Below are 18,790 nucleotides of genomic sequence, written 5' to 3'. Positions count from 1 at the left end.
AATCTAAGGTGCAAACGGAATACACTATGTGCACAGTAAATGCTGATGTGGCTAATAAAATAATATTTAAAAAAATTATTTGGCATTTTTTAAATGCCATGTCAGCAATTAAAATGCCACATCAACATTTATATTAATAAAAAAACCAACTCAAGAAATTAAAAAAAATAATAAAAATAAACATTAATCTAATTAAAATAAATAATTTAATAATATTAAAAAAAAAAAACAAACAAACGCTGAATTAAAAACAAATTTCTGAATTTCTATTTTTTTAATTTAATTTAATTTAACTTTTTTTAATCTTAAATCTAAAATTGTGGTAAAAAGTGGTCACAAGTTTTGATTCTTTAAAAAAAAAAAAAACTTTAAAACTATTTTTGGAGTATGATTTTTTATCATGTCACATAGATATATATATATATATATATATATATATATATATATAGAGAGAGAGAGAGAGAGAGAGAGAGAGAGAGAGAGAGAGAGAGAGAGAGTGATAAAAAGACGATTCATTTTAGAGAGAGAGGCTGAGATGTAGTCGACGGTGGTTCGGCTTCTCCCTCATCGACCAACAGTGAGTAAATCTGCTTATCCCTCTTTGGGGTTTTGATCATGGAGGCTTCGGTGCTTGGTGGGCAACACGGATCAGAGAAAATGATGGGCAACACAGCTTCACCCCTTGTGTATGTTGTGAAACTCAGATCAGTAGTAGTGGCTGTGGTTTCCTTCCTCACCATTCACCACCACCAATCACCATCAAGGTAATCTCCTTTATCTATCTCTCCATCTCTTCTTTTCTTGGACTCACCCACTCGATGCCTCTTTCTTTGATCCGTGATGGTGTGGGGGGTTTGGGTTGTTTAATGGTTCAAAATATGTTTGAGTTATGGTTGAAATTTGATTGTAGGGTTTGGTGGTGATGAATATGGTAGTGGTGGTGCTGGAGGTCATTCGGGTTTAGTGCTAGTGGATATGGGTTAGTGTGGTAGATTGTGGTGGTGGTCATTGGGTTTGATGGTTTAGGTTTTAATTTTTGTAGAAGAACACAACACCATTTTTTATTTAATTTATAATTGATTTTTGGTGGAAGAATGTATACAAATTTTGGAATAGAAATTCTGAGTACTGTTCTTGTTATCTGAGTTTGTGTTCTTATGATTTGGGTTCATGTTCTTGTGTTCTTGTGATCTGTGTTCATGTTCTTGTTTATTTTTATTCAAATCTAAATTGATGTGTTTTTATGTTTTAAAATTTTTTTTTATGTTTTTTAATTTTGTTAAAATTGATATATATATATATATATATATATATATATATATTTAAAATTAGATGTTGACATGGGTGCTAACGTCGTATTTATTATTATTATTTTTTGGCTATGTCAGTATTTAATATGCCACCTATGCACTCCGTTTGCCACCTCAAATTTTTCTATTACTGGGTTGACGGCAGAGACCAAAATAAAAACGATTTTCTGAAATCAGGGATTGACCCAGGAGTGAAATCAATTTATGGACCAAATCAAGAATCGGTCCAAAATGTAGGAACCAAAAGTGCATTTTTGCCAAAAAGAAAAGACCAATTAATGTTGCTTAATAACTTTCCCTTGTCAATATTTAATATGATGTTTTCACATTTTTAATTTTATTCAACCTTTTGAGGTCACATACTATTGAGTATTGATAAGCATTTAAATGAATGAACATTGCTTGCACCCTAAACTTCTGACTCTCAATTTTTATTTGTGGCTAAAACATGGGGACTTTTGACTTGCTACTAATTGTGCCGTGTACCTTAAACCTTTCTGATTAACATATTACTGCTCATTACGGCCTATATATTCTCCAAAAGAAGTAAACGGTTGCAAATCCATCATTCATTAAAAAAAATAAAAAAATAAAAAGAAAAAGAAAAAGTAGATCAATGTCACTCTATCTCCAATGCAGACTATTCCCATCTATACGAGCTCGTTCTGCAATCACGCAAAATTGCAATAACAATAAAAACAATAATAATGAAAGAGCAATGCTTGCTCCCCATCCACTCATAACTCGACACGTGTCTGTGATCGGCGTGGGTGCTGCGGGGCTTGTAGTGGCTCGAGAACTCCGCCACGAAGGCCATAGCGTCATAGTGTTTGAGCGAGGAGACCAAGTTGGAGGCACCTGGGTCTACACCCCTAAGGTCGACTCCGGCCTGACCCAGACCTCGGTTCACTCCAGTCTCTACCAATCCCTTTGCACTAACCTCCCTCGAGAGTGCATGGGCTTCAGGGACTGATATGTAATGGACACTACACCCAACCTCGTGTCACCGATATTCTTGGTATTTCTTCCTAGTATAAAATTAAGCTCGGTGCTCACTGCTCAGTCGTGTGTATTTCGATTATCTGCACCCCTTTCTCTATTCCCCATGCCTTCCTCAGCGTGTTGTGAGACTCTCTTTTGTTAAAGGACTTACAAGTAAGAAATTTTCCAATCAGACTTTGAGCACAACTCTCGATTTCTTCCTTTCGTGTCTCAACCAAGATTGCTATGACTTCCTCTTCCTCCGTTGTTAACTTCATGTTCTCAAAGCTATTAAGCACATCATCCGCCATCGTTCAATGGAAAAAAGAAAGGAAAAAACAGGCCCTTAGGATCCCTAAGGGAAGGAGAGCACTCGTAAGCACGAGAGAGAGAGAGAGCTCCTATCTCAGGAGTGAGTGCAAAGCCACTGAACCAGTTGTGTGTATTTTTTTGGCTTATATATATGGGTTTTATAAATTTGATCTTAAAGGCATATATTAGAGTATTGTAGGAAATTTTTTATGGAAAATTGAAAAAATTATCAAAGTGGGAAATTTTTTCTAAAATTGATGATTAATTTATATTTAGGGTTGGGTTCAAGTTACACCTGGTGTGTGGGTTCCAGTTAGCTCAATTGGTGAAGTCTCTGATAATTGTATAAAAGATATAGGGTTCAATTCCCACCTACACCAAAAACTGATTGTCATAGGTTGAAACTCTCTCTCAAAAAAAAAGTGACACCTAATATAATTCTAAATAATATTACACTAATCAATATTTTTTAATTAAATGCGAATTTTAATAAATAAATATATATATATATATATATATATAGACACACACGGTTACACACATGATACGGTACTAGTTACTAAGTTTAAAATATAGTTGTAACTGAACTGATTCTCCAAGAAAGAAAAAATTTATGTAAGTTATTAATCTATTAGAAGAGACGAAATAATATAACTAATTAACATCATTATTTTATAAGGATTGAAAGCGATCCTTTTTAAGTTTTGTATAGACTAAAATTGATCATTTTTTTTTTAATGTTTTTTAGCAAATAAAAACATTATTTTAACTTTGGAAAAATTATTAGTTTATGTAAGGACACGATTTGTGACGACCCATAACAATATTGGGTTCGCACGTAAAAAGGCCAAAACAATATCATTTATAGAGCGTGGGTTTGAAAGGCTAAGCCTTGGTCACAAAACGGTGGTTTTCCGCAGTGTTCATACATAATTAAATCGTGATCGCCATAGGAGTCTTTCTCCTAGAGGCAGGCTGGGAGGCTCTGGTTTTTGGCCATTTTTCCCAACCCCTTTCTTTGGATGCTTACTTTTCCTTTTATACTAACCTGTATCCCTTATCCAACGTCCACGTGTGGGTTCGATTTTCCAGGACTGATACTTATCCCATCAGCCCATACCTAGAGTGGTTGGGGGTGGTTGTAAAAGCTGAAGAGTATGGCTCTGTCAGGTGCAGAGTATTGAATGGCAGTAAGGGCAGCTTTCCCTAGTCGTTATACTTTCCAGCGTACCCTTCTCTATTGACCTAGATATTTTTAGATTTTTTCCAAGCTGTTCCTATACCATTTTTGCCCTTCCTTCCAGTGAGACCTCGGATATGCCGAGGACAAAATCATCCTCGGCTGAGTCTCAAGACTATTTGGACTTTTATTACCTATCCTCGGCTATAACCTTCCTCGGCTCGGGCCTTGGGCTCTAATGTAAAAATGAGCCAGGGCCACAAATTATTGGATCCCATAATAGCCCCTCAAAATCCTGCTGTCCGACCTCTTGGTCGGAGAGGAGGGTTTTGGTAATGCCTCGCCTTTATTGCGGTCTGCTTAGATCTGCCCTTCATCAATGTGGGTGTCTCTTCACCTATCCAGGAAACATACCGGACTACGAGATATTCCTTTGAATTCATTCATGACGCGTTCCTGCCGCTTCATTATCCGAAACGCGCCTTTAATGATTTCCCTTTTTCGAGACCATTTAAATTCGACGGTTATTGACGGCGTGGGGAAGTGGAATGGGTATATTCTTGTTTACCAATTTTCTTGGAAATTTGGATAGATTAAATGCCTCCCGTTTGACCCTTCATATAAGAAGGAAAGCAGGAGGTTACCTCTCTTACACAGAGACCTTTCAATCCTTTTAAAGTCTAAAAACTCTTGGCCTCCCCCAGAGTTTCCCTTATCCGCTCGCTTACACTTTGAATTGTGATTCGTCCATGATAGGAGTGGGAATGAAGAGACCATACCCTTCCCAGAAATGCTACGTTCTTTTGAAGCTCAAACTGGCTCGGTCAGGCCAGGGATGGCAGAGACTCAAGCTACTTCTTACCCTCCTTTCAGCCAAAATCCGAAGCAGGAGCTCGTCGCGTCAATCTTTTGGCGCGGCTGAGCTGGGGTCACCCATTATCAGTACCAGCCGCTCTCTTATGAGCATAGCTAACACGGCACCAGCGTGTTAGAAGTCAGGACTGACGCAGGGACAAAGTATCCCTGCTTCTTCCTCTCTTCCTTCACTGGTGCCTCCTTTTGCCTCTCTTTCTTCTTCTTTCCACCACCAAATCCATCCTGGTACTTTTCCTTCTTCCTCTTCTTCTCCTCTCCCACCAAGGAAGGTCCTTCTCTCAATATGGACGCTAATGGGGCAGAATTTGGAAAGACTTGGGAGCAGAGCTTAAAAAGATTTCTGGCTATTCGTTTGTTGTGTTTTTTTTTATTGTTTTTGTAACTCGTTTTCTATATAGGCTTGTTTAAGCCCTTCTTTGTACACTGTAATACCCCTTTATATTAATAAAAGTCATCATTGCTTTATTTCGTATATTCTTTTTTTTTTTTTTGAAATGATTATGTCGTAAATAGACGCACTACTTTGCGACTTCTTTTTTATTTCTATACTCTGAACGATGCTTAGGGCCAAAATCTCAATTAATAAAAAGATCTTGCTCTGTGCTTATTGAAACTATCCGACTTAATAATACTGAATCGAACAAATGATACTTAGGGCTGAAATCCTTGTTAAGAAGAAAAGCAACAGATATTATGATGAGCTTATTAGGGCTGTCTGGCATAATAACGCCAACCTGAAAAAACAATACTTAGGGCCAAAATCCCTTACCAAGTAAAAAGACGTTATCATGAACTTACGAGAGCTGTTTGGCACAATAATGCCAACTTGAACAAATGACACTTAGGGTCGAAACTCTTGCTAAGGAAAAGATATTATTATGAACTTAATAGAGTTATTTGGCACAATAATGCCGACCTAAGAAAACAATACTTACCCCAAAATAGCCGAGATGACAGTTGAATGCTCGGTGTGGTGTAGGAGGTAATCATCCGAGGACATATAACCAAAAAAAAATGAACAGCCCCTACAGGTTGCTGAGTAATAAGGCATTTCACCATCTTCCTAATAACTTTCATAGCTTTAACCTCTTCTGGTATTTGATCCGAGGATTGAGCAACTTAGAATTCTTATTAAGTAGCTGACCTTTCCATAGGTTTGAGTCTGAGGACCATGCAATACCTTGGTTCTGTCCAAAACTTAATTTTGATAAGTAGTTGGTTTCCCCATAGATTTGAGTCTGAGGACCATGCAATACCTTGGTTCTGTTAAAAACTTGATTTTGATAAGTAGTTGGTTTCCCCATAAGTTTGAGTCCGAGGACCATGCAATACCTTGGTTCTGTCCAAAACTTGATTTTGATAAGTAGTTGGTTTCCCCATAGGTTTGAGTCCGAGGACCATGCAATACCTTGGTTCTGTCCAAAACTTGATTTTTAAGTAGTTGGGGGAATTACCCCCTCGACTATGGCGTGGGACCTTGGTTTAAGGGGAATTAGCAACTCAGCCAAGCCCCTAGAACCATCCGTGCTGCTGACGCTACAAAGCACAGCCCCTAGTGAAGAAACGTAGCCCCTAGTGAAGAAACGTAGCCCCTAGTGGAACTTTATGCTAGAACACTACACCCAGCTGTTGGAAATGATGTGAGGAATTGTCTCAACCCACTACCTGTGCCAAAACACAAGCCTTTCCCACAGACGGCGCCAATTGTAAGGACATGATTTGTGACGACCCATAACAATATTGGGTTCGCACGTAAAAAGGCCCAAACAATATCATTTATAGAACGTGGGTTTGAAAGGCTAGGCCTTGGTCACAAGACGGTGGTTTTCCGCGGTGTTCGTACATAATTAAATCGTGATCGCCATAAAAGTCTTTCTCCTGGAGGCAGGCTGGAAGGCTCTGGTTTTTGGCCATTTTTCCCAGCCCCTTCCTTTGGATGCTTACTTTTCCTTTTATACTAACTTGTATCCCTTATCCAACGTCCACGTGTGGGTTCGATTTTCCAAGACTGATACTTGTCCCATCAGCCCATACCCAGAGTGATTGAGGGTGGTTGTAAAAGCATAAGAGTATGGCTCTATCAGGTGCAAAGTATTGAATGGCAGTAAGGGCAGCTTTCCCTGATCGTTATACTTTCCAGCGTACCCTTCTCTATTGACCTAGATATTTTTAGATTTTTTCCAAGCTGTTCCTATACCGTTTTTGCCCTTCCTTCCAGTGAGACCTCGGATATGCCGAGGACAGAATCATCCTCGGCTGAGTCTCAAGACTATTTGGACTTTTATTACCTATCCTCGGCTATAACCTTCCTCGGCTCGGGCCTTGGGCCCCAATGTAAAAATGGGCCAGGGCCACAAATTATTGGACCCCATAGTTTATACAAATAGTATCAAATTATTGTGCTCTAAAATATTTTTTTAATAATTTTTCAAAATATTAAAATCACTCTTTGCTGCTTTAATAAAAAATAAAAAATGACACTTTATCAAAAGTCTTATAATTTAACTAGTTGGCACTCTTTAGAATCTCCAACAAAGATTGAATGGTTCAAATTCTCTCACCTCTTAATATTGGGAAAAGAAAAAAAAAATCACTTTTAGTCTAGCCGTCTAAGTCTAAAGACCAAAATTATATTTTGACTTTTTTCTTTTGTTTGTCAAGAATAAAAGAGTGGCTTGGGAAGCAAATGCATAGCCACAATTATCGTGTTCCTAAACCTTTCCAAGATCAAGTATGTGCCAGGTTTCTATTTGCTTATTCTTTATCTTTGTATATATACAAACATTCGATTTTGTGTTATGGTTGTTGGGGATATTATACAAAGTAATAATGGAAGAACAAGGTTAACATAAAAGACAAATAGAAAATAGATAACTTGGAAGCACAATATCATTTTCCCTACATAATGTTGGGTTCTATAGATAGCAATTCTAGAGAATAACCACAGGATTTCTTGTATTTCTCTCTAACATACTATTTTTTAAGTGAACATAAGCCTTTATTTATACCCATAGAGTTATATTTCATCAAAAGACACGTATAGAGAGTTAAAATGTTTCATAAAACCATTCACAAGGCTTGAAACCTCTTCAACCTTTCCTAATAGTCTTTAGAAAAATTCTACAGAAAATTCGACTTTTGAGTTTCAATCGATCGAGAGGTTCTTTCGATCGATTGAATGCTCTTTTCGATCAATCGAATAGGAATTGACTAGTGATCGAATAGGAATCGACTAGCAATCGAACCAAGCAAAAGCTCCAAGATTTTTTCCTTACCATTTTGATCAATTGAGCCAAAGCTTCGACCAATCAAAAATGCTTAATTCAAAATTTTCACTTAGAAAATTCCAGAATCTGAATTTTCACTTTATGAAACAATATTTTCTAAACGCAAACAACATTATTACAACCTATCCTTGTATATACCTATATAGACAACAATCCCCCACTAGGTTGTAATAATATATGTCTCACTTGATTGATATTCTATCATGCATAATGGAATGTGTCTTTCAACATAAACCTCCCCTTAGTGTAATTGCTTAAGAAATCAACAAAGTTAATGGTGGTTTGGTGCTTAAACCAAAACTCTTATGTGTTGAAATCGAAAACAACACACGCATGAGAACATCCACAACACATTTAGAAATCCACGGTTGCTAGCACTATTATGGTATTGTGCTCTTCCCGGTTTAGTGAACATTTACAAGAGAAAACCCTTTACTCTTACTAGAAGTGGCACCACTTCTATGTTCACAAAGGTGAAGTTCCTTCCTATGTCCCTGTTACACAGACATTTACACTTTATGAACTTCATTAAAAGTGTAAAACTCATCCTCAATTTCATCGTAACAGTTTACACTAATCCATCCTGAATGAGACATAAAATTAGTGCTCTTACTAACCACGTATCAATAGCTTGTTGTTACCCTTTAAACCTCCTTAAAATAAATCAATTTGAGGTTGGGTTCCCACTATTGGTGACTCTTTTAAAAGAAGGGTTTTAGTCTCATTACAATGGATGTTACCCCAACCATATCTCGAGACACTGCTTTGGTTAAAGGGTCTGACAAATTACTATTTGACCTTACATAAACAATTAAAATGGTACCAGATTCTATTAATTGTCTTATGTAATCATGTCTTAGACATGTATGTCTAGACTTACCTTTATACATTTTACTTTATGCTCTGCCAAAGTGGCTTCACTATCGCAATACATCGAAATGGCTAGTATTGGTTGTGACCATAACTCTATGTCTAACAACATATTTCTTAAACATTCCGCTTCCTTGCCTGCTGCTACCAAGGTTATAAATTCTGATTTCATGGTGGAGTGAGAAATACACATTTGTTTCTTTGATGCCCAAGAGATGGCACCCCTACCAAGAGTAAATATCCAATTAGACATGGATTTGTTATCACTTACACTAGTAATCCAACTAGCATCCGAATAACCTTCCAACATAGCTGGAAATTCAGAATAAAAGAGTCACAAACTTATGATTTTCTTTAAATAACCAAGAGCTCTATCAATTGCTTTCCAATGATCCACACTTGGATTACTTGTAAATCTAGAAAGTTTGCCCACTAAAAACGATATATCTAGTCTTGTACAATGCATAGCATACATTATGCTACCAATAGCACTAGCATATTTGAGCTGTGCAATTACTCTTCCAGTATTTTCACCCAACTTTATGATCTGATCGAAAGGTGTATTTGCTTCCTTTATATTAAGATGTTCAAATCTTTGAAGCACTTTCTCAACATAATGAGATTGGCACAATGAAAATCTTTCACTATGTCTTTTAATTTTGATTCCAAAATAGTATCTACTTCATTTAAATCTTTCATTTGAAACATAGAAGATAGATACTTTTTTGTTTCACATACATCTTTATATTTGTACCAAATATGAGCATATCATCCACATAAAGACATACAATGACTCCATAATCCTTTGTGAATTTGGAATACATATATTTGTCGAAACTATTGTGCACAAAGCCATCCGACAAAATTACTAAGTCAAACTTTTCATGCCATTGTTTTGGAGCTTGTTTCAAGCCATACAAAGACTTAACTAACTTGCAAACTTTCTTTTCATTTCTAGAAAATACAAAACCCTCAAGTTGTTCTATGTAAACTTCCTCATCAAGATCACCATTTAGGAAAGTTGTCTTAACATCCATTTGATGTACAATCAACTTGTATATGGATGCAAGAGCTAACAACACACGAATAGACGTGATCCTAGCCACCAGTGCATAGATATTAAAATAGTCTACTCCTTCCCTTTATTTAAAGCCTTTTGGCACTAACCTTGCTTTAAAGGTTATATTGATTCATTAGTATTATATTTTCTTTTAAATGTCCATTTACAACTAATTGGTTTTGAACCAGTAAGTAGATCCACTAGGACCCAAGTATTATTGGATAATATTGAGTCAATCTCATCATTCACAGCTTCTTTCTAAAAAGCTGAATCTTTAGAAGCCATAGCTTCTTCATATGATTTAGGATCATTCTCTGTATTAAACACAATAGGTATTTTATTTAGGACTACTTGTCTATTTCCTTCAACAAGAAACAATTGAGCTTGATAAGAAATGAAGTTTGGACCAAAGTCCTTTACTTTTCTTATCCTTTAACTCTTTTTTCATTCACTTGGTGAACCACTTTTAATCCTATTAGTAACACCCAAAATAGTATTATGATTAGAGTCACATTGTTGTGTTTGAGTAGGTATCAAAGCATCCATGGAATCTTTACTGAATTTATCCTCAATAAACTCAACATCTCTTGATTCCACCACTGTATTAGAGTTTAAGTCTAATAATCTATATGCTTTTGAATTTTCAGCATAACCTACAAACACACTTTTCATAGCTCTTGGTCCTAACTTTATTCTTTTTGGATCAACAACTCTATAAAAGGCTAAACACCCCCTTACTTTGATATAATTAAGGTTTGGTTTCCTTCCATTCCATAACTCATATAGAGATATTTTAATCTTTTTGGAAGCTATTTTATTGTGCACATGACATGATGTAAGCAATGCCTCTCCCCATAAATTAAATGGGAGCTCTACACTTAAGATCATGGCATTTACTATATCTACAAAAGTCTTATTTTTCCTTTCAGCCAAACCATTTTGTTGGGCTATATAACGGGCTGAATTTTGTTTTATTATAACATATTCCTGACAAAACATAGAAAAATTATTAAGAAAAAATTCACCACCTCTATCACTTCGTAGGATCTTTATTTTCCTATCCTTTTGATTTTCTACTTCATTTTTATAACGTTTAAACATGTCAAAAGATTCATCTTTATTTCTTATTAAATACACATATGTAAATCTAGAAAAATCATCAGAATGTACAAGTTCAAGCATAATAGAATTTCTATCCAACTTAGAAAAAGGTTTCTTTGTCATCTTTGCTTGAATACAAATTTCACATTTCTTTTCATCATCATGCTTATATGAAATCATACCTATATGAAATCATACCATGCTTTGACATAAACTTCAAGTATTTGAAATTTAAATGTCCTAATCTGCCATGCAACATATATGAAGAATCAACAAAATAAGTACAACCAGAAACTTATTTATTAATAATACTTAGTTTATACATGCCATCAGTAGCATATCATTTTCCTACAAATATCCCATTCTTGGACAAGATTAACTTGTCCGATTCAAGTACAGTTTTCACACCACTCTTATATAACAAATTGCACAAGATTCTTCTTGATATCAAGTACATGATAAACATTGGTCAAGATCAGCATCTTGTCAGAACTCATTTTCACATCAACAGTGCCCTTTCCAAGAACCTTTGCTTTATTGTGGTTGCCCATCAGCACTTGTTGTTCTATGGAAGACTCATCATAAGTCCCGAATTGCTCTTTGTTGTTGCACACATGCACCATTGCACCTAAATCGAACCACCAATTTAAAAGATTTACAATCATAGCCATATGAACTTCAATGATCATATCAATATGTATGCCACACACCATAGCAACAATGTCTTCAATGACATTCATTTCAATGGTATTGCCTTCTTCATCCGTTTTCTTGTTCTTTAAAAGTTTACATTCACGAATGTAATGGTCTTTCTTTCCACAATGGAAACATACCCGATTCTTCTTGTCCTTGTTGGGATTATTGGAGTTGTTCTTCTTGAAACCACTCCCACTTTTGTTCACTTTCAAGTGCTTATTGGTCTTACTCGAACTCCCACTTTGAACACTGCTTACATTGTTCACATTTACCTTAAAATCAATGTTAGTCACATCTCTAACCCGACTTTCCTCTTCAATTCGAAAATGTTGTTCGAATTGTTCTAAAGTGAGATCTTCCGACATGTGCAGAAGCTTCTTCTTTAAATTATTCCAACTTAGTGGGAGTTTCACAATGATTGCACCCACTTGGAATGATTCAGGAATATTGATTGACAAATCACGGAGTTTATTGACCAAAATCTGTAACTCGTGCACTTGATCCAAAACTGAGATATTATCAAGCATTTTATAATCAAAATACTTTTGAATAATAAACTTATTTGTACTTATTTTCTCAGTTTTGTACTTTGCCTCCAAAGCATTCCAAATCTCCTTCAGTGATGTGTAGAGATCATAGAGATGATTCAAAAGAGTATTGAGAATATGCCCTCTGCAAATCAATTCATCTTCCTCCCGTTTCTTTCTTTACGTCTTTATCTCATCAGTGTCTTCATCACTCGCAGTAGGAAAATGTGTCAAATTCGGGTCCAAGACATAGAAGAGTTTGAGTGCAATAAGTAGGAATTTCATCTTGTCTTTCCATCTAGAGAAATTGGTTCCATCAAAGTGATCCAATTTCACCAACTCATGATTTAACATCTTCAACGCTAAAACATCATTTGTTCCTTCAATTGTAGGAAATATTGTCTAAGATTATTCGGGATATTATACAAAGTAATAATGGAAGAACAAGGTTAACATAAAAGACAAATAAAAAATAGATAACTTGGAGGCACTATATCATTTTCCCTAGACAATATTTGCCCCCCACACTATTGTTGCTAAAGGGTTATCACAAATTTGTCCTCAGGATACAACCAAAATGTTGAGTTCTACGGATAGCAATTCTGAAGAATAAGCACAGGATTTCTTGTGTTTCTCTCTAACTTACTATTTTTCAAGTGAACATAAGCCTCTATTTATACCATAGGGTTATATTTCATCAAAAGACACGTACAGAGAGTTAAAATGTTTCATAAAACCGTTCACAAGGCTTGAAACCTCTTCAATCTTTCTGAATAGTCACCAGAAAAATTCTATAGAAAATTCAGCTTTCGAGTTTCGATCAATTCATAAAATCGTTCACAAGGCTTGAAACCTCTTCAACCTTTCCAAAGTAGGAATTTCATCTTGTCTTTCCATCTAGAGAAATTGGTTCCATCAAAGTGATCCAATTTCACCAACTCATGATTTAACATCTTCAACGCTAAAACATCATTTGTTCCTTCAATTGTAGGAAATATTGTCTAAGATTATTCGGGATATTATACAAAGTAATAATGGAAGAACAAGGTTAACATAAAAGACAAATAAAAAATAGATAACTTGGAGGCACTATATCATTTTCCCTAGACAATATTTGCCCCCCACACTATTGTTGCTAAAGGGTTATCACAAATTTGTCCTCAGGATACAACCAAAATGTTGAGTTCTACAGATAGCAATTCTGAAGAATAAGCACAGGATTTCTTGTGTTTCTCTCTAACTTACTATTTTTCAAGTGAACATAAGCCTCTATTTATACCATAGGGTTATATTTCATCAAAAGACACGTACAGAGAGTTAAAATGTTTCATAAAACCGTTCACAAGGCTTGAAACCTCTTCAATCTTTCTGAATAGTCACCAGAAAAATTCTATAGAAAATTCAGCTTTCGAGTTTCGATCAATTCATAAAACCGTTCACAAGGCTTGAAACCTCTTCAACCTTTCCAAATAGTCACCAAAAAAATTCTACAGAAAATTTAGCTTTCGAATTTCAATCGATCGAGAGGTTCTTTCAATCGATCGTATACTCTTTTCAATCAATCGAACAGGAATCGACTAGTGATCGAACTAGGTAGAAGCTCTAGGATTTTTTCTTTACCATTTTGACCGATCGAAAATGCTTAATTCATAATTTTTACTTAGAAAATTCCAAAATTTGAATTTTTACTTTATGAAACAATATTCTCTAAAATCAAACAACATTATTACAACCTATCCTTGTATATATCTATATATACAACAATGGTAGGGGTATTACTTTGATATTGTAGTTTTTGTTTGCTAAATGATTTGGAAAAGATATTGATTGCAACGCATGAGTAGAATCAAATAATATATGCATTTACATTAACCTCAAGAGATCACACGATCGGTGGGACTGAAACGGAGTTCATCGATTAGAATAACTTGTTCTCCCTTCATTTGGGGCCAAAACTCACTTTTATTCTCCTTTTTAAAAATTTAAAGAAGATAATATTTATATTCTCTAGCTAGGACCTTGAATGGTTGACTTGAGCTTTAGAAGTTTCAGCTTAGGTCTTCATACAGGAGATCATTGTATGAGTGAATGCTTGCTTTTGGTTGCATCTGGTTCTTTCTTCTTCTTCTTTAACTTATTTAATCGACCAAATTTTGTGTATTTTTCAGGTGAGCTTTTTGTGAACATTTTGTATAAGCAAGTCAAATTGTAATTAATCAATTTTGGGGTATCGTTTTCACAATTCATGACAGATGGAAGTAAAAATAAAAAATAAAAAGAAGTAAAAAGAATGTGCTATTGCAAGTTGGAAAAAACTTAGGTGCTCTAGAAGCAATGCTCCCTCCTCTCACATGAGAGGTGGGTCCCACCATGGAGCCCACCCCCCATGTGAAAGGAGGGGAGCATTACTCCCGGAGCATGTAAGAATTACTCCTGCAAATCTACAACCAAGTAGCTATTATTTATTAGGAAGAACAAGAGGTGAATGATTAGTTGACTTGGACCATGGTGGTAAACTCATTCTTCTTGTTTTTCTGGACATGAAGAATGATTCATTTTCACTAATCGTCTAAAAATCTCCATTTCGTTAGCGAAATTGAGGATTATCCCAAGTTATAAGCTGAAGTCCTCAAGTGGTCCTCGTCATTAATTTAGATTATTCAACCAGCAATTGTCTGGTTTTTGTCTTTGGCACAGTGCCATAAAAAACTAAGTTTTCTCCAAAAGAATATGGAGGACGTACCCCATCTAGCTAAAATCGGTGTCCTATTATACTCAGTTGTTCCTTGCAAACTTACTCGTCGAATTTTTTAAGTTTGTCTACTTTAGGTGAAATTGATTGTTGCTTTCAAGAACTAGATTAGGATGAGGCTTCACGTTCCAGATTACAATCCTATTCGAATTTGTTCCAAAGGGACCATAAATCTTTGCTGAACTACATTGACCATGACACATGTTATCTGATTCACCTATTATCCTCTCCAGTCTCCACTAGTGGTATATCTTCTGTTACCATATAAAGTGAGGAGTTTGTATCTATTTATTCCTTTTACAAGAAAAGGCTTCCCCTATTTAGCTGTCCACATTTCATGTATAATGGGATGTTCTATATAGCAGCCAGCCAGATTTTGGACTGAAAATAACCACATGAAGTAATTCCCATCTTAATATTTTAAGTACATAAGACATTTAGCTATAAAACTTTTGTTAATTCACTTAACAGTGCTAACTTTACTAATTTGATATTTGGAGAAACCTAAAAATGTATTGAAATCACTTATAATAGAAAAAAATCTGATAGTTAAATCTTTTTTTTAAGATGTTTGTGGAACTTGGACCTCAAATTCTGAAGGCATCCAATCTGACAAGGAGAATTAGAGAAAATTCTGACTAGGTTTGCTTATCATATTCATTTCAATCCATATTTTTGTGTGTAGTACACACACTCGCACATATTATGTATAGGTCTTGATTTGTTGAGTATGCTATTTTTGACTTTATGAAGGATAGTCACATAAGGTTGTCTCATCAATCGTGACAGCATTACATTTTACCAAAAAATGCCTTGCATAACACATTTGCATGGCATTAGAGAAGCCTTTTTTTTTTATTGACTTGCTACTAAGTTCCTGTAAACAACTTACAGTTCGTATATTTCTTTTAATCCCCCTTACCTTCCTCGCAATCCAAGTAATTAGTTTACCTTAATCTATTTTCTGCTTCATGCAGGTTGTAGTCTTGATAGGGAATTCAGCAAGTGCTAAAGACATTTCTCGGGTCATAGTGGGTGTTGCCAAAGAAGTCCATATTGCTACTAGATCTGTTGAAGATGGAGAATATGGAAAGCAGCCCGGCTATGATAATATGTGGCTTCATCCTATGGTAATAGTCCTTACCCCTGGTCAGAATTAGGTGGGTACCATGAGAATGAGAAGTCCATCAAATAATTGACTTGATTATGTGGAAAGGCTAATTTAGAATTCAAATATAAATCAAATTGATGCAGATAGAAAGCGTGTGTGAAGATGGTACTGTGATTTTCCCAGATGGGAGCTCTGTCCTTGGTGACATCATTCTACACTGCACAGAGTATGTTGCATACTCATTAGAACCAGAAGTGTCTTTACACGAAGTTTCTTATTGAATATAAAATTTAAGAATGAACCAAACATGGTACTGAAAATAATAATAATGAAAAGCTGTTTACCTTTTTTTAAGGTACAAGTATCATTTTCCTTTTCTTGAAACCAATGGCATTGTGACTGTGGATGACAACCGTGTGGAGCCATTGTACAAGCATATTTTCCCACCAGCCTTGGCCCCATGCCTTTCTTTTGTTGGGTTACCATCAAAGGTTTATCCCTACTTATTATAAGATGCCCTTATTTTTGTTTGATCTTTAGTTTAATCATAATTGTGGAAGTAGATCTTTATATGTGATTGGTGCCAGGCGATTCCATTCCCCATGTTAGAACTCCAAAGCAAGTGGATAGCCGGTGTTTTGTCTAGCCGAATTGAGCTTCCATCGCAAGAGAAGATAATGGAGGATGTGTCTAAGCAATACACTCTTAACATGGAGACGACACGGGTAAATTTGGCCTAGTCGAGGGCCTACTTGATGAATCGCAAAGAAGTATTTATTTTAATTTAGTTTTATTAATTTTGGAGTTGATTGATTTTTTATTGATCAATTGTGTTTTATTTTAGATATTAGAAGTTAGATTTATTACTTCTTTTTATTTAATTTCCTAGAGTCAAGGTATTTAATGTAGTTCTCTAATTGGGATTTCTTAAGTCATTTGAAATTAGGATTCCTCGGTCAATTAGAATTAGAACCAAAGGTTTTCTTATGTTAATAGAATTAGGATTTAGCCCTAGTACTTTATATACTCAATATTGTACTAGGACATAAACTACAGTTTGATTGATGAAGAAAATCTCTTTAAATTTTTTCGACTGTCTAGCATTGGACTCCGGCCAACCCTCAGTATTGACTCTTAGAGGTTTTGTTTTCTCTTACTTGGTGTTGCTCTAAGCAAGCATATATAGGTGTTCACTCCTAAATTTACCATTTTAAAAATAAATAAATAAAATTGTCCAGCCTTGCATCATTATGGTTTTGTACACACGTCATGCCATATGACCATATGGTGGATTTTGATTTTTTTATTTACCCTTTGGGCCAGCATCAAATATATATGGTGTAAAATGACCTATTGTCAATGTAAGTGTTATAGGATGCTACACTTGCATAAAGAAAGACCACGAGGGTTTGACACATTTTCATGTACAAAATATTTAAGGCCTAAAAGGTAAAATGCTCGTGCTACGAGGTTAGTAGTATATTGTAACTATCTCTAAAAATAAGTCATAAATGGCTCTAATGTGCATTTAGGAAATTTCTCCTTGATTAATATTAGAAGACTTGCTGAATTGGACAAGAAGAAGTTAATTCGGCTAGTGATGGCAATCAAATTTCATTCCTCTAGTTCTTATACCTTAATATTAATTTGGTTATGTTCAGAAAATACTTTGGATGTCATTTTGCAGTTCCATTACAACGATTGGCTTGCGGCTCAGTGTGGATGTCCTACAAGTGAAGATTGGAGAGTGCAAATGTTCTATGCCAATCGCGAGAACAGACGTGTTCGACGTGACTCTTACCGTGATGAATGAGACGATCATCACTTGATTTTTCAAGCTTATTAGTGACAGGTGTGCTTCTTAGTAATCAAGTTTCAAGACTTCCCTTGGATATATGACTTGCTGGAACAACCATTGTGCCCTCTTGCATTCCTCTAATTATTCATTTCTTCTGAATAACTGTAAATGAAGAATAAAATGAGAAAGATCGTGACAAGGTATTTGTGAATTGAGTATTCTACCATTCCCTGAATTGAAACTGCATATAAAGTAATAAACCAAGATTGAGATGGTTGGAAAAATAGTATAGATATTTTCTATATTCACTTGAAGATGTTATTATAAGTGGTGAAAATCCTTGAGTCTCACATTGGAAATAGGAAATGATAGAGAATATGAGTTTGGGTTGGACTTTAAGCATGTGTAGACTAGGCCCACTTATCCAATTAATAATAATATTTTTTTTTTATTTTTTTTTGAGTCAATAAGTCTGTATACAGCAGTTATCTCTGAAACAGTGTTTCAATTTTAAGTTACGTATAGTTTCATTGTTCCTCATTCATGAAAAATAATTTTTCAGAGAAAACATTCCCAGTGAGATTTTTGTTTATTCATTTTGTGTCAAAGAGAGAGAAAGAGGCATTGAGTAGTTCGCAAAACACGACCTTGTGTGCTTTGTTTTCATGCTGAAGATCATTTTATCCTGGGAGGCAGACGTCCACGAGTCTCAAAGCACCACAGTGAAAGTGTGAGGGGCAAAATCTGCTTTAAGAAGTTTGTGTCAAACACAAGACTTGATCTCAATTATTCATCCTTTCACGCATTTGGTCTGTGAATCTTTAATTATTTGCAGATTTCTATTTATATATTCAGTATTTATTAATTGTATTTATCTTTCACATCTATCTGTATTATTGCTTATTGTTTTATCTGAGTATTGTTTCTTT

General features: G+C 35.3%; 1 pseudogene; it reads left to right on the top strand.

The window, feature by feature from the left end:
- The first annotated feature begins 615 nt into the window (after window positions 1-615).
- Window positions 616-17,909, top strand: LOC126708380 (flavin-containing monooxygenase FMO GS-OX-like 4; annotated as a pseudogene).
- The last annotated feature ends 881 nt before the right edge of the window (window positions 17,910-18,790 follow it).

The sequence above is a fragment of the Quercus robur genome, chromosome 12 (assembly GCF_932294415.1).
Source record: "Quercus robur chromosome 12, dhQueRobu3.1, whole genome shotgun sequence".
Taxonomy (NCBI): Eukaryota; Viridiplantae; Streptophyta; class Magnoliopsida; order Fagales; family Fagaceae; genus Quercus; species Quercus robur.
The sequence above is the reverse complement of the archived record's forward strand: the minus strand, read 5'-3'. Positions and strand labels throughout refer to the sequence as shown.